Raw genomic sequence first — 18,150 nt, 5'->3', positions numbered from 1 at the left:
TGTTTGTATTAGAAGTGGAATGCATTAAAAATCCCTGGATTATTAATATATCCAACATTAAAGTCAACTGTGGTTGGCCTCGATGCTTGGCTACAATAGCAAAGATAATACATATTAGTCATACTATTCATAATTTATTTATTTTTAAGTTTTCATTTTAAAATTTTGTAAAAATGAAAACTTTGTACACAAATGCTTTTAAATATTAATTTGTCCTTATTTTGACTTGGTTGCTCAACATTAGAGTGAAATTATTATCAAAAATCACAAAAATCTTTTGTCTTCTGCATCTGTAGAGTATCGACAAACCTCCTTTACAAAACTAAAATATTATTGTATGAATATGAGACATGATACAAATCTGAAACTATTTCCATGTGATTAAAGGGTATCGTCAAGTTTTTATTCACCAACTGGAAAACGTGGCACTGCAGTATATGGAAGCATTATCACAAATCTGTAATCTTGGTGGAATCTGGCTTTTGCATAATGAGTTGTCACAAAGTGTATGGACCTTTCTTCTTTGAAAAAACTACCATCACAGGCATCGTGTATTTGGATACATTACAGAATAAAGTAAATAAAACTGAGTGCTCTGTAACATTACCACCAAGAAGTTTGGGCATAACTGAACACAGTGTTTCTTGGGAAGTAGATTGGAAGAGGAGGACTGATTTTGTGGTCCCACGATCCCCTGGTCTGGCTAGTTTAGATTTTGCTGTTTGGGGATTTGTGAAAGACCAAGTGTATGTTTCACCTATGCCAGGAACCATTATAGAACTTAACACATTTGTGAAATAATTGGCCACATTGACAGGGGTGTGTTATGAGGAATATGGGAGGAATTGGATTATAAATGGGACATCTGGAGAGGAACTACAGGAGGCCACATCAAACACCTCTAGTTAAAATATGAAGATATCTTCTTGTACCTGGATATGATCTCAGGTTTGTATCATGTACCCTATCCACACAGTAATGTTTTAGTTTTGTAAGGGAGGTTTGTATCACTTGATTCAATTATATCAAGACAAGAAAAAGAAACTCTCATCTGGATAAAAATAGATCACATGCGTGCATGCTTCTTACCCAGCACATAAAACTATGATCCTGAAGACACCTTAATGTACGTTATGCCATACACTGCAAACATTTAATTATTTCAGTCTGACATTGATGATGGTAAGGAAAACGATGTGGGGGGGGGTGTTTAAGAATGTAATGCACAGGCATCCAGATAGAAATGAAATTCTTTTATGAAGGAAATGCAGCATGCTTTGTAAAGATTTTATCTTGTTTTACTAATCTAGTTAGCTATTTTGAAAGTCACTCACAAGCTGGATGTATAATTTTGACATTCATTTGGATTTGAGCAAAGCATTTGACTCTGTCCCATACAAGAGGTTACTGTATAAGCAAGAACATTTTGATATATAGGTAAGAACCTTAGATGGATTGTAGAATGTCTACAGGACAGGAGGCAGAGGATTGTGATTAATGGGTAATTTTCATATTGGCACCACTGTTTCTGATTTTCTTAAATGACATTGATGAATGGATACTGGAAGCAATGTCTAAAAATGCAAATGATGTCAGGATTGGGAGGGTCATTAATGACCAGTGCCATGCAGTACTTTTCTAGGGTGGATAGGCTTCATGAGCAGTCACAGCTTGGGTGCCAAGCATTCATGTGGCAAAGTGACTCTGTGTGTGATTTCAAAAGCATTACTACTCTTTCTTAAAACTATAGGTCTTGTATAGTTTCAGAAAGTTTTCTCTTCTCTTTCTATTAATGAAAAGTAGATTTTGTCATACAAATAAGAAAATCACAGAAAGAAAGGCCACTTTTTGCCAGGAGTAAAGCATGACTGTTATCCTAATTACAGCTCCTCTGGACTGCCAGATTCAAATTCAGATGGCAAGAAAGAAAGTTTATGCCAAAAAAGTATTGGATCAGCTAAAAGACAGAAGATTGATATCAAAAAATGTATCCAGCTCTCTCTTTCCTAATTATGCATTCCACCAATGAATGCCCAATGTAAGCAAGCTATCACTGTTCAAGATACAAAAAGAACTTCAAATAACTTAAGTCAGATGACACACTCATTGCTCAGGGAGGGAGGGAGGTATAAAACACTCTTTTGGTTGACTACCAGTTATGGTAATCTACACATCACTGAATACATCAAAAGGAATAATTTCAAATTGGGGGAACTTGACATTTCAGGAAAAGTGTTAAGTGAATTCAAAGAACAAGAAATGATTAAAGTTAGAAGACTCTGAATAAGCAAGATAACATCATTGCTACATAAAAAATAATCCTCACATTTAATTCATCACAGTGTCCCATATCAAAGGTAGATATTCAATATGCAATGTCAGACCATACATCCCTGACCCTCTGTGATGCAATGTCACAGAGGGTCAGGGATGTATGGGATGTCAGGGATCTATAGATGCCAAAATTTTGGACATGCCCAAACAGCTTGCAGAGGAATTACCACACATGCAAAATGCAGATCCATTGATCACAACTGCCAAGATAGCATGGTTCTGAGATTAAATGTCCGAATTGTAAAACAGATCACCCACCCTACTGCAAGATTTGTGACCACTGGCAAAAGTGAGAACTCCATTCAGAAATGACATCTCCTACCTTAACTGTACTATCAAATGAATCTTTTTCCAGCCAGCTATGTAAAAAATTACTCTACATAACCAGTGCAGGACTGGACAATCAACACACTGATTCATTGAAGAGGATATGGACATAGGGAAAAGTGGCTTTTTCAGATAAAAGATAAGAGCCGAGGCAGTAAAAAAAACAAAGCATCAATTCTTTAAAAGCAGTACGAAGGCATAACGAGAAATAATAGATACTTTCATTCAGTGGAACTGTTGTGGTTTCCAAGCCAACATTGATTGATCTCATTACAGTGTGTACCAACATAAGACCGGCGCCTCCGTAGCCAGGTGGGAAGGAGCAGCAGTGCGTAGCACACGCTTCTTGATTAGACCGGGGTTCAAGCCCGTCACCACCAAATACGGAGGATGCGGAAAGGTCAGGGAATGACCACCGCATGTCCCGGAGCAATATGGCCTTAGTTGCTAATGCTCCTAAAAACCAAAAACAACAACAACCAACATAAGTGGCTCCAGAAAACATATTTAAAAGATATTCATAAGGTAAACAAGTATACTATTTTCAGAAAAGACAGGATCCAGCAAACTCTACACATGGATTTGGTGACAATTCTTGTCAACCTACGTATCCCACAAACAGTTATCACTCAATGCTCCTTTTGAGCTAGTAGCTTTGGACCATCCAACTTGCTGTATGCATATAAATTACAGGCTGTTCTCTATACATACTGCCAAATTATGTGTGGTATACTGATTTAAACCACCTAATATTACAATTATCTTCATCATTCGTATCCTATGATATATTAACAGTTATTACGAGCTATGAGGAAAAGAGTACATAGATCATGGGGAAAGACAAATTGAACTGCTCATTGACGACCACAGTCTTGCCCTCTTCTTTGCCAACATGTGCTCAACTCTCATCAGTAATTGATCTATCCATGTATTCTCAATTCTGTTTCCTTGTGCTGAAGTGGAGGGGTTCTAGTGATCCTCTCCACGGCAACCCATTTTCCATTCATAATTAACTAGATAACCTTCCTAGTTTCTGTAACAGAAATCCTAAGTGAAAATTTGAGTTGGTTTTACTGTTGCTGTAATGTTTTAGGTGTATCAACGACTTAAACCATATTGCATTGTATGTACAGTAAACCCCCGTTATTCGCTGTACAGGCAGTTCTCGCTTTGAGTTCCTGGGTTCACGAGTTTTTTTTTTTTTTCTTCTCAAAGTATCAACAAAATTGAAAATATGAACATTAATTGCAAAAAATGAATGTTAAACAATTATAAATAACACATTTCAAACCACGCGAGTAGCTATACAATACTTTGTACCCCACTTTATGGAACTGTTGTGGTTTCCAAGCCAACATCACCGTCATATTAATATTAATCCATCACCATCATATCATGAAAATATCATAATGTAAACCCAATAACACATTGTTTTTTGGTAATTCGTTCCACAACCACGGAAGTTGAAATTTTCGCTATATAACTCTCTAAAAGGTCGTTTTTGCAGTGCAAATTGTATTAGTTACCAATTCAAATCACTAAAATGCACTACACTTTCATCGTTATCATATGTTCTGTTATAAGAACAAATTTTGAAAGGCTTTGTGATATTTTTCTAAAGCACGTTTCTGGAGGTCTCACTACCATAAAACAATTTGCACTTTCCGGTTTATTGGGCTTTTGTGTTACTGCAAGCAATTATAAACGGATACTAAACTCGATGTTATTGCATTTGTGAAAATACCAGTAGCTGGAATTGTGTGGGTTTTTGCATTATTATGGTGAAATGTGTTTCCCCTTTACTGAAATCTTCAATCATATAAAAAAATACATAAATTTTCAGAATCTTCTCTCCATTCTTTTTTTTTAAGCTTTGTAAACTTGTTACTCCGTGCAAATCGTGTTAGCTGTGTGTTCCATTAAAAAATGCTTATGCACTACTAAAATTTATAAAGAAAATAGAAGATTATCTTGGAAACAAACACCTCTTTAAGCATTTCTGAAGATGATGACTCCTAGTGCAACAAACCGAGTACCGAGCCAATAATAAGTGATCAACAAGTGTGCATTTAGTTGATGATGAAAAATAAACATTCTTTAAAATTTGTAAGCCGTAAATAATTTCTTTATTATTATAATTTGCTTGATTTTACAGGCTACATTTTAATTTCTTTGGATAAATCAATCATTGTTTAAACATAAACTGATTAGCTAACTAATTTCATTGTTGAGAACATAACCCCTATTTTTAACATTATGTCTATGGGATTTAATTCCCGCTTTATGAGTTTTCACTTTATGAGCGTGCACTAGGAACGAATTAACTTGTAAAGTCAAGAACCACCTGTATCTGTATTTGCGGTCACTGATTTAATATAAAATGAAACTAAGAAAAAATATGAATCTTAAAGCACCGTGAAGATTTTCCGTCATAAAAAATATGGGTGTTGCTAAAATCATCTTGCCCGGTCAAAACAGTGCTCAGTGAGTGGGGGGGGAGAGGGATGACACAATCACGAGCACAGATGTTTCCTGCTAATCCTTGTTCAGTATGTGTTGTGCGCTTGTCATGAAGGTTTCGTCGTTTGCTTTTAATTGATATGCTTATGAAAGTGAAAAATCTACCATTCTGCACTGTGTTAGTGCAACTGACTTTCTTTTTCGAATGTTAACGGTTAAAAGAAAGTCACTTTCTTTTAACCGTTAACACACACGTAGGGATTAGAAAAGAAGTCACTTTCAAAGTGACTTCTTTTCTAACCCCTACAAAAATATGGCTACGAATAACAAGGGAATTGTGAAAAGACCAAAGAAGGTGATGATATTAGTGAGTAAAATTGTGTTATTAAACAAAATTTCTAATGGTGAAAGTGTTGCGTCAGTGATAAAACATTATAAAATCAATGAATCACTGGTATGATCAATCAGGAACAGACATTCAGGAGTTTATTAAGACTCATACAAATGAACTTATAATAGGAGACATGGATGAATTAGTGACAAGGTCAAATGAGAACCAAAATGATCCTGAGGAGGAAGATCTCAACGTTGTTAGACCAGAATTAAAATAACAAATCATTAAAGGAAATCTTTAGCCTCTCCATACCACTTTCAGAAAAGGTGGTGGAAATGGATCCTAATTTGGAAAGAAGCATCAAGTTTAATTGAGACCTAGAATAATTACTCTTGCCTTACAGGGAAATCCAAAAGGAGCTCAATAAAAAAAAATAAAGAAACAAACTTCGATTAAGAGCTATTTTTCGCCCAGCAACCCTTTCTTGATATGTTTTTGAAAGGTTTATTTGAAATTTCTAATAATTGTTATATTTAATATTAAATTGTTTCTTATTTTCATTTCAATACCTTATGCTTGTATTTCACTATAATATTATATAGGTACATATAATATATTCATAGACAAAATTTTAGACTAATTTTTCTTATATATTTCATACTTTGGAACAGAACCCTTTTATTACTATGGGCACCATAACTCAGTATTTGTGCCATTTCTCAGGAACATAACCCTCGCGAATAGTGGGGGTTTACTGTATATATATATATATTATGACTGTAAATTGCATGTGCTGTGATCAATTTGCTTGTTTGCTAGAAGAAAAAGGTGAGTTTCTAGGAGAAAAAACCATGTTACCATGCCTGAGACAGACTAACTTAGCCACATTGTGAAAAAGGCCCATGAAAATTCCTCACATTATTGTTGGTGATGAGTTTATGCACTTATGCATTCTAACAGTGGAAATTTGAGAATGCAAATTGGGAAAAATACTAAACTACAGCAACACTAGATTTGCAAATATTTCAGCAGTCCTCATCCAGTGACGTGGTAAAGTATATTATAAAGAATTTTCTGTATGCTGCTGATGGTACCATACCTAAAACATTTTATGAAATTAACAGTACACTCAAAAACTTGCTGGAACATCTGCTGCAACCTAACTACAGCCATCCTCATTTGGTACAAGTGAGCGTGAGTTGAGAGCCAGCAAAAGCAGTCTTGAGACTAACTCATACTGTACTCTCCAAGAAATCTGGAAAACCTATTAGAAAAATAAGTGGCAAATATAATGACAACCTTCTCCCAATTATAAACTGGCAAGGGTAAGAATATTGCAGAACTATAACAGCAAATATCCTTTGTGAAACTTTTGTAAAGGTCTCGGCAATGTCATCCTAGAGTTTTCAGAGATGTAAAGCAGAAATGGAAAATCACAAGATAACTTTTCTCTCAGATGGAGATGAAAAATATACTAGCTCTTTGTGATACATAAATTTAAAAAAAAAAGCACTATTGATATCTGGACAGAGCTGTGGGACCAGACAACATGTATTACTCAAATTTCAGGCAATCGGCCGAGAGTTCTTTACAATCACTTTTACTCTTCTACAGTAGAATCTATACAGTAAATTGCTTCCAAGAACAGCAGTGTTGTTCTATTGTGCTGTTATTTTTTGCTTTCCTCAAATCAAGTGAAGACCCTGCCAATCCTACTCATTACAAACCCATTGCCTTATAACCAGCTGCCACTGCTGCAAGATGCAAGATTTTGGAGAAAATGGTAAATCAAAGACTTAATAGTATCTAGAAAAGTAAACTTCCTACACTGAGCCCAGAATGGAATAAGATGAAATAGAAACAATCTAGATACAGTAAACTGTCGAAATAATGGCACAATAAGATCAGATGTTTACATACAGTGCAGCTGTCTTGCAGTGCCTAAAAAAATAAAATGGCATCACGTGATTACTTTATTTGTTAAATTCACCATTTTGAAAGTGAATTATATAGTGATATCACAGATTATACCGCTGTTTCAAATTTATTTTAAATTAAAAACCACTCACTATGGCTCCTAAAATTAATAAACCTCATACAGAGAAGAAAAGAAGAATAATTAAGAACATTAAAGCTTAGTGACAAACTTGATATAATAATAGAAAATAGAATGGGTGTAAGTAGGAGTGTATTAATGCAGAATATAACATTTGATTGTCAACATGTTTGTTTTTTATGTGCAGTTAATAAAATTTCATTCTTAATCTATCTCTTATTGAGCCTCATTATTTCTTCATTAAATATATTAAAAATAAAACTTTCTGATAACAGAAAAATCGAAATAACGGCATCATGAATCCCCGAAGGTGCTATTATTCTGAAAGTCTACTGTATTTTGGGAAAATTGGAAGATATAGAAATGCTTTCTTCAATCTGAACATTATAAAACAGTTTGTTTTGATGTCAACTAAGCCTCTACATCATCCGAAAGCATGGGATTCTTAACCAGATAGAAATGCCACAGCATATGTGTACATTCGTGCACTTTCATCCAAAATTTCCTTAATGCTATGCTTTTCAAGAATTCTTTAGAATCTCTATCAAAAGTTTTCCTACAGAGGAAGGCTGTTCTGTTGTCATCATAACCCTTACAACTACTGTAACAAGTAGGTCTGTTACAGTAGTATGCCTTGATTTCTTAACCATCCTGCCAACCTTTGTGTCATATGCAAACTTAGAAAATAGGCTTAATACGTTTTTATAAATATTGTTAATAAATATTGAAAACAGCAAGGAGCCTAGCAATAACCCTGAGAGAGAGAGATCACTAATAACATTAATCAAAGAATAGCAGTGCCCATTAGTAACCAAATTGTCTTCTGCAGCTCAACTATCTCTTTATCCATAGTAGTAACTTCTCCAAATGCCACACTGCTCCAATTTGTACAGAAGTCTTTTTTGGGGGAAGAATGTCAAAAGCTTTTCTGAAATCTAAGTATATGATGTCAAAATTATTTTTTGCATCCATTTCCTTTGTTACTGCATCAATATCTAATCAGATTGTTTAGACAAGATTTTCCATTAACAAATAGATGCTGTGACTGCTGTATAACTGCATTCTTGTCTAAATGATTTTACATTACTTCTTTAATCAGTGACTCTATTATTTTTCTTGGAACAGAAGTCAAGCTAGCAGATGTGTCATTATTCATTGCAAATAAATTGATACATCTCTAGTCCATGGGACTTCTCCTAAATCCAATGGTGCTTTCATAATTATGACTAAAGGTCTACCTACCTCTTTTGCTGCCTGCTTTAACATAATTGGAGAGATCCTATCCATCACAGGTGCCATATTTACATTTAGCTTCAACAGTTTTTCTTCCACTTTTGTTCTCAGTTATCATAAAATTGTGTGGCTCCCTGTTAGAATTTGATACAATTCTGGCATCCTCTTTCCAAAAAAATTTCTTGTGTGTGAATGCAGAATACCTATTCAGTTTGTCAGCAACCTGAACACGCTTATCAACAGTTAAACTATTCATATCTAGTGTACCAGTATGGTTCATCCCTTCCTTCTAGTGTTTACATAAGTAAAGAAGTGTTTTCTGTTCATATTTGCATTCCTTTCCAGAAACTCTTAATCTGTTAGCTTTCCTAACCTCTTTTGTAACTTTATTGAATAGTTTATATCCACTGCATTCCATGCATTCTTATTCTCTACCATAAGTCTCATCAGTACATCTGACATGCATTTAGGTCTAAGCCTTGAAACAGTATTCCTTAATTGGTTTATAAACTCTAGTAATTTCTATGATTACATCCCCAGATGCTTCCCATTTATAATTTATTGTTGGTAACTTCATCAGTTGGTCCCACTACACAGAATTTAAGAACTCTGACCACTGTAGTCACCTTTACTCAAGCAAATGAACTTCCCTTTGCCTTTAGCAGTACAGTTGTGCCCCCGTATCTGCTGATTCAGTTACCCGCAGTTAACCACGGAAAAAAAACTAAAACACTTAACATGTACTACTTGCGTGTCCAATACGATGCTTCCCTTTATTTTTTACGATGTTGATTTTAAATCTAATAAGCTTCCCTTTATTTTTACAAGGTTGCATATGGTTTGGTCACCAACATTATAATGGTTCTTTAGAGATTTAACAGATGCAGTGTTTTCAAACTTTTGAATAATTTCAAGTTTTTGTTTAATTTGAAAGCACAACTCTTGCGTTTGCCCATCATTTTTGCAATTTCTGAACAAAAAAAAAGAAATCCGACATCCCTGACATAAATAACGAAACAAAATTTTTCCTTTTGCAGTGTGACCGAACACAACAACCGACGTGATGCACTAAATCAAATTAAACATTTGGTCTCTGTGGTTTTTTTTTTGAGTGATAGGTGTGAAAGACAGCGGGGGTTGCAAGATAATAGGTACACTAATCTCCCAATGACGACTTATAACGTTGGTTCTTGTCGCTTATTTACGACTTGCAAAATATCTGTTTATACCTATTCTAGTTATTACTTGAATTTTATGATTTCTGGGTGTTTTTTTTTTTTTTTTTAATTTGGAGTCTTGAAGTGTCCCAGTTAATCCAATCCCAGTAAATTAAGAGTCTGCTGTACTTGATTATTACCGTATTTAATGTTGGTAATGTCTTACTGTGTGTTTCATTTATTATATGTATGTATGTACAAGAAAATCACATTATATATGGGGTCAGCAGGTGTTCGCTTATATCCGCAGTTTCAGCCATCCATGGTAGGTCTTGGAATGTGTCCCCCGCGGATACAGGGGTCTTACTGTAGTTACATTTTTAAGTAAATCCCACATCAATACACTGTGATTACTGCCACATAGTGGGCCTCTTATCTGCAGATTCTTAGTTCATGAAGGTTTAAGGAATAAGAAGGCAATACTTTTCTCTCATTGCTTCTCTAACTTGCTGGTTTATGGAACAGCCATCCAATACAACAAACTTCTTGCTACAACCCATAATTTCCACTCAATATCTTAAAAGTTAAAAACCCCCCATTATAAGACATTCTGATTTACTGGCCCACTCCATATGTCTGTACAGTTTCTAATTATACTTATCACTATTAATAGGCCTATAACACACTCCTACTCTCATTTTTGTTTTCACAGTGCTTATGTCACACCAGACTGACTCCACAGTGCACTGGCCACCCCTATCAACTGGATGTACAGCCTTAGATTTTATGTCCTTTTTAACTAAAAACATAACTCCTTCCACTCTCCTGTCCTGTCTGTATGTCCATGTGCCAGAAATGATAAGCAACTAATGGTAGTATATGTTATGTTAGAAATTACCTGATGGTGGGGTTGCCAGGAAAGCTGGCTGGGACTGCCTTCTCTAATAAATTTAAAAAATGTCCTTTCTATACACATTGTACTCCCCATATTGAAATTTTGAATCCATTATATCTGAGTGTCACCATAACTCTGACATCCCCACAATGTGTGCATCTGATGACTTGACCAGTACTTCAAATTCATCAGATTTATTTACTATGATCCTAGCATTGGTGTATATGCATTATAAATGTACCTGTTTTTTTTTAGTTCTATCAGAAAAGGTCTGAAAACTCGGTTCTTTTGTTAATGGAACTTGAAAATAGAAAGTAGCACTTATGTGGGTGGGGGGTTATGCTTCTTGTAAGGGTCAATCAGCAACCATGAGAAATAGTACACAATGAACATAGCAAAAAAAAAAATCAAAAAAATCTGTTCCTTACTATTAAGAAGTTGTTAATAGTAAGGAAAAGAAGTTACACTATGTTAAGGAAGCAATAATTTATTATCACTAACAGTTTCAGAAATAATTACGCTGCTATCCTCAAAAGATCTGGAGGATATTCAGGGTTGCAGTCTGCCTTTGTGTTGTTTCATCTGCTTTACTCCACTTGAGAAATATATGACAGACCACCGAGAATTTCACTAAAAGCATAAGCAATGGCAAACGTAACCCTGTTTGCCATGTTTTTATGTGGTACATGTTCTACTAAGGCGGATCTTCTCCTCGTAAAAGATGAGAGTGGCTGAATGGAGTGTGTCCTATTCTTAACCTTGCAAGTATCACTTCGTCATGTCTGTTTTGTTGTATGCTGGGTTTCTATGGTTAGAGTAAACTTTTAATTTAGTGCAATTTGTTATTGGTTAGGACTTGCTGGTGATGTATCCCATTGTGATGAATAACTTGTTTGTAGTCTGAGAAAGGAATTATTCTGGTGCTGAAATGTTGCTGTATGCTTGTTCGCTCTGTCTGCTTGTTCGTTACCATATATTCTGAAATGAGTTGGGGTCCAGCAAAATCTAATGTTATGACCTTTTTAAAAGAGGTTTGGTACTCTATGGTGTAGTGGAGTTGTATTAGAATTGATATTTTGTATAGCCATCATGGAGCTAAGGGAGTCAGTGAAAATGATGCTCTTTTGAGAACTTGAATGTTCAATTTGGTTTAGTGCTAACGTAATGGCTTGCAGTTCTGCAGAATAAATGCTACAGTCTTTTTGGAGTTTTTGGGCTGATGTGATGTCTGAAAAGTAAATTGCCACTCCCACATGAAATTCAGTTTTTGAGCCATCTGTATATAAGAAGAAATGATCTGAAAATTGCAAATTGAAAACAGCTTACAGATGCTGATAGTTTATATGAGGAAGTGCTTGTTTGCTCCAAAAGTGGAAGGAGAAATCAAATGTAGGCTATTTGATTATTCATGGTGTATAGACTGCTTCATCAGTGGTATAATATTATCTAGGTTAAGATCTCTACTGAGGAGAAGATTTTTTAATCTCACACTTGTAAGTTTATTGATTCTTTGTTGTTGTTCCCATTCTGATGTAAAAAGAATTTTCTGTAGGTGGTGACCTGGTTGGGATTTTATTTTAGTTGCATAAGAAAGTAATTATTATGTCTTCTGATTTTCAAAGGAGGTTCTTCGGCATCACATACAAGCTCTGCACAGGCAAAGTACGAAAAGCTACAAGGGCTATTTGGAGTTGTAGTGATGTATTGGGTCGAGCCATCTTAGGGTACTAGGTCTTGCCGAGTCATAAACTGGGGCGCCACAGTCTAACTTAGACCAAATGAGTGAACAACGTAATCATAATAGCATTGTTCTATCTGCTCCCCAAGATATAGCTGATAGAATCTTTAAAATATTCAATTTCTTCAGACAGCAGACTCTTATGTGACTGATATGCTCCAAAAAAGCCAATTTCTTGTCAAAGACAAGTCCTAAGAAATGGACACTGTTTTTAACTCGGATGATCTGCCCTTTCAGCTGAGTTTTGGATCAGGATGGAATTCCTTTTTCTGCAAATGTGTATACATACAGTCTTTGCACAGAAATTATATATATCCATTTCTTTTTGTCCATTTTATAATTTTGTTTGTAGCTACTTGTAATTGTTGTTTGATTGTCCTCATATGTTGTGCTTGATAAGAAATGCTGAAATCATCAGCATAAACAGTTTTGATAATGTTGTTTGGTATTTGTTCTATTATTATTGTGCTGAAATGGACTGCAAAAAATGATCCACTTAGTACAGATCCTTAAGGGCACCCCTTTTCCTGTATGTATGTTTTGGAAAGTGTAATATTAATTCGAACTTAAAGTCCGATTCTTAAGAAAGTTGCATATGTATAGGGGTAGATGTCCTCTAAAGCCAAGTTGATGTAATCCTCTAAATATAGGTAACCCTCGTATAACACGGTCATTAGGTTCCTGTAAAATGTCATGTTGTGCGAAACCATGTTATACAGGACTAAGAAAAAGTACAAAAGAGGGGGTTACGTTCCAAAAGCTAACAAAAGTACTCTATTTCGTTAAAAAAATATTAATAAAACTAACAAAAATACACCATTCTAGATTTCATGTATCTTCTGCTCTCTTTAAAAAATCAGTGATCTGGGTTTGTTTGCTTTTGCTTGATAAATCTTTGTGAATTTTATCTAATGGAACTAAGCATTTTTGAAGCACCCTTTTGAACTTTGGACCCCTTTCATTCAAGAATCTGCATTCAAAAAATAAGGTTCTAATTGCTCGACTAACTTTAGAATTTTCACCTGCGATATCACCTCTGAATTTATTTTATTTTACCTTTTTAGGAACTGGCTGGATATGAGCAAGTTTCCAAGTAGAAGAAAAAACACCTTTGGAATAAGAAAGTGAAAAAAGGTGGCAAAGAACAGGAGTAAGTTCAGGAGTACAGGTTTTGAGAATAAGTGGAGAAATACCATCAGGACCTGGAGCTTTCTTAGCATCAAGATTCGTCAAAATCCTTCTGACATCCTTTTGATGGAAGACCACAGGAGGCATTGAATGGAGCATGTTAGGAATGGTGAGAGGTGTTTTACCAAGATTATTAATACATGAGTTGGAAGAAAAATGGGATGCTAGCAGGTCAGCTTTATCCTTGGCCGAAGTGACAACAGAATCATCTGGTTTTGACAGAGGTGGGAGCAGAGAGGGCAAAAGTAGCGGCCAATTCCTTTGGCAAGAGACCAGAATGCTAGACTATCGTTAGGGCAAGAAGCAAGTTTTCTACTCTTAGCCTGTTCAAAATCTAGTTTGGACTGATTAATAACTGCTTTACAATTGTTACGAGCTTTGGTGTAGGCAGAAAATGAAACTGAAGAATTGGAAACAAGCCAATTATGATATGCAACATTCTTCTCCTGAACGGCCTTAGCATATTTATTGGAAAACCAAGGTTTAGATAAAGGACGAGATTTTAAAGTGGAGTGTGGGATAAAGGATTCTATTCTTACAAGAATAATTTCACTGACACAATCTGAGCAAATGTTGACATCAGAAGTTTTGAAACAGTAGTCCAACCAAGGAAAAGAAGAAAATAAATCTTGCAGGTCATCCCATTTTGTATTCTTGTAATGCCAAACAACACGAGGTTGGGAATAGCCATGAGATAAAGGCTCCAGTGGAGAAGAGACAATCACCAAGTTGTGAGCTGAGGTGCCTAAAGGACCACTCACTTCGACCGTGTACTTAGAAGGATTGTTTGTTATTTGGTTTTTAGGAGCATTAGCAACTAAGGCCATATTGCTCCGGGAATATGTGGCGGTCATTCCCTGACCTTTCCGCATCCTTCGTATTTGGTGGTGATGGGCTCGAACCCCGGTCTAATCAAGAAGCATGTGCTACGCACTGCTGCTCCTTCCACCTGGCTACGGAGGCTCCTTCTTAGAAGGATTGTTTGTGAGAAAAAGATCAAGCATGTTGGCTGTATGGTTAGGATTGTCCATTATTCTTGTAGGTAAATGAACAATCTGTGCAAGTAATTGCAAAGCCTCAGCATCTTGACCAACTGGGTCAGTGTGACTAGAAAACGGAAGCCAGCTGGAGTTGTGAATATTAAAAATCACCAAGGAAAATTACCTCACTGTTAGGAAAGTTGGACTGGTGAGAGTCAAGTTGCAAAGAGAGGAAGTCAAAGAGCTCCAAGTGATTAGTGGAGTTGGGAGAACGGTAGAGACAAGAGATGGATTTGACAGAATGAGGTAGAGAGATTTTAAGCTAGAGAAGATCGAAAAGAGAAGATTCCAAATTACCAAGTCTCTGACAGGGAATATCGGAATGGACATATGCACAAGTACCACCTTTGAGGCGAAAGGAATCATACAGTGAATAATTTGGGCAACTGAGATGAGCAGTAGTTGAATCAACTGATAACTGAGATTCTGTCAGAAAAAGTACACAGGGTTTGGCAGACTGGAAGTGGAAATGGACATCGTTGAGATTAGAACTGAGACCATGTATATTTGTGAAATGAACTAGGAAGTGTTTGCGAGGTTTGATCCTTATACTCAGATCCTTGACATAACGTGGCCTTGACAATGCCCCCCCCCCCACGTACATGCTACTTGGACTCCCTCTAGTCACTGTCTGGCAGAGCAGAGGTAGCAAGATTATACACTAGCTGATCTGGAAGCCTCCTAAAGAGTTAACAATATGTTTGGTCCGGTGTACTAACTAGTGGCCGGCCTGCAAACACCATTTTATAGCTGTACCCTCGAAATGTAAGGAAGATTGGATCTCGCTGTGATGTCCATCATAACCTCAAAAGTCATCAGTCACATCAGTCATACTGCATGATGGAAGAGATGGGGAACTGTTGACTGGAACTTAGCCTTGTGTGCTTGTGCATGGGGGTTATACCTAGGGCTTACAATACCGGGATCCTAATCATTTTTTTCCAGTATTCAAAACCAGGTATTGATACAAAAATACCGGTTTTTCGGCACTAATTAAAAAAAATAATTATCCATGATTTATTCGCATAAAGGTTATAAAATCAACAACAATAAATCATTAATACTGCTGAATTTGCAAATGAGGGATTGTTATACACAGTACAAATGCAACAGAAACCTGAAAAACGTCATGAAAATGTAAGACATAAAATCTTACAAATATATTTCTCTTAGTAAGTATAGTGTGTGTTGAAGTAAAGCACTTAAGGAATAACGAAAACATCATTACGGAAATATTTCCATTAGTGGCAGTAGGCCCGGTAGTGCAATTAAGGAATATGGTGAACAATGGTATGGCAGGTGCGGAAGGGTTAAAATTAAAAGCTTCTGAACAATAGTTTAATCCCTCTATTACACCGCTACTTGAGGATGCAACTTAGTGCATTTTGGGAAAGGGTGTCAGTATGAAGCAGTTCAAAGGTATTGTGAACAGGTGATCTTGAGGTAAAAGATGAAAGCATTTCGTCGTGTGGGAAAAATATTCTGTGGGCAAACCACTTGGGCTTGCACATAAGCTTGTGTATAAAAAAGTAGTACAAGGGGTGATTGTAACTTGCAATCAATTCAATAAATAAATAAATGAGAAGGAAATAAATAAGGTGCTTGCACCAAAAGAGGGTTTTGTGGTTGTTGTTTCGAGGGGTTGCAGAATTCCAATGGTAGTTCTGGGAGTGTCCAGCTATATAGTGAAGGGTTGCGCTGGGCATGTCCCTGTGCTAGAAGTTAATCCAGAAGTTGAATAACAAGCCAGTCAGATAGTGCCCTGGCTTCTACTACTGCTGCGGTAATTTCCTTCAGTATTAACAGAACTGTTCTCGAAATCCCGAAATAAGACAGAACTCGAAGAGCTATACAGCTGAGATGCAGAGTTCAACTAAGGAGAGAGAGAGAGAGAGAGAAAGAATCACCACACTCCGTGGAAGGAATCCCACCATGAAAGAGAAGGATGGGAGCCTCTGAACTGTGTTGTTTTGGAAATGGTACTCAGATAAAGTGGGAGATTATTTTGGAGTAAGGTTGAAGTTGAAGAAACATGAGAAATAAGGAAATGTTTAGTATCGAGTTGGTTTACTGGTGAAGTTGTAAAGAAAATTGATAATGTTAAATTAAGAGAGATTACATGGAATCTCTCTAGCATTAAGTTAGTGACTTATGGATGGCTGTTGTGAAGAGAATTGATATTGGTGATTAAGAGAAATATGAGGAAGTGATTAAGATTGAATTAGTTTAGTGTTTGAAGCTGTAGAGAGAGTTGAGATTGTTAATTGAGAGAGATTTTATGGAAATGATAACATGTATTAAAAGATTAAATGAGAAAAATTAATAGATTAGATGTAAATGAACACCAGTTATGTATTGTAAGTAGATTTGTATGAAAAATGACTTTTGTTTTATATTTGTGTCATTGCTCTTAAGAAACTGACAGCTCACATATAATGTGTGTGTGTGTGTGTGTGTGTGTGTGTGTGTGTGTGTGTGTGTGTGTGTGTGTGTGTGTGTGTGTGTGTGTGTGTGTGTGTGTGTGTGTGTGTGTGTGTGTTGGGGGGAATATCCCTCAGCTCCTGGAAATACTCATTTTTTAACGCAGTCAAGTAGCTTCATCAGGAAGCACTAAGTGGCATTTCAGCCACTTAGTGCTTGAGGGGATATGCTGTACAATGGCCACTGACGGAAATACTAAGGTACAGGGAAATAAAAATTAATAAATAAATAAATACCCCCCCCCCCAAAAAAAAAACTTAGATTGGTTTCCTCACCAATCATAACTGTCAGTCCTTTTCTTTCATTAAGACTGATATAGTGCTATAAAAAAGTCAAAAAGGAAATATTTTTTATTTCTGATAAAAAAGAAATAAGATTTTTTGAAGTTGAGGGAATGGGGGGTTAAACTGCAATTCATCTACGACTATCTCAGTACAAAGCACCAGCCAGCACAGAATCCAAAAGGACGTTTTCTGTCGCTAATTAAATATGTACCAAAATTAGATTCAGTTTAAACAATAACACTATTGAGTTTCTTAAGAGCTCACTTTATTCGGACAGGTAGTGTGAATGCTTATTTTTTTGTTTTTAGACTGTATGTTTAATAATTTTTTCTAGAATATTTATTATTGTACTAGTTTGATTTAAAACGTGAATTCAAGTAATTACTTGTTTTTTCCTTACTTTATAGTGCGATAGTGCCCCAGATACTGGCCACTCCCTTAGCTAGTTGAATGGTGATATTATTATAAAAAAGTGTAGTGTGTTTGTGTCAAATGGCATCAGTGGTTTCCCCATCTCTGCATTGCAATTAGGTGCAATAAGCACTAATTGTCATCAAAATTTATTTGCGAAAAATGTTTTTTTTTGGAATACCAGTATCCCGGTTTCATAAATTAAAAATACC

The 18,150-nt window shown here is 35.9% G+C and overlaps 1 protein-coding gene across 1 annotated transcript in view; it reads left to right on the top strand.

Moving 5' to 3' along the window:
• Orc3 (origin recognition complex subunit 3) overlaps positions 1–18,150 on the top strand; it is a 381,867-nt gene that overhangs the window by 314,339 nt on the left and 49,378 nt on the right. The gene's annotated exons all lie outside the window — the stretch shown is intronic.

The sequence above is a fragment of the Mastigoproctus giganteus genome, chromosome 1 (assembly GCF_048544385.1).
Source record: "Mastigoproctus giganteus isolate SK-2022 chromosome 1, ASM4854438v1, whole genome shotgun sequence".
Classification (NCBI taxonomy): domain Eukaryota; kingdom Metazoa; phylum Arthropoda; class Arachnida; order Uropygi; family Thelyphonidae; genus Mastigoproctus; species Mastigoproctus giganteus.
This window is presented reverse-complemented; position numbering and strand designations above follow the sequence as displayed.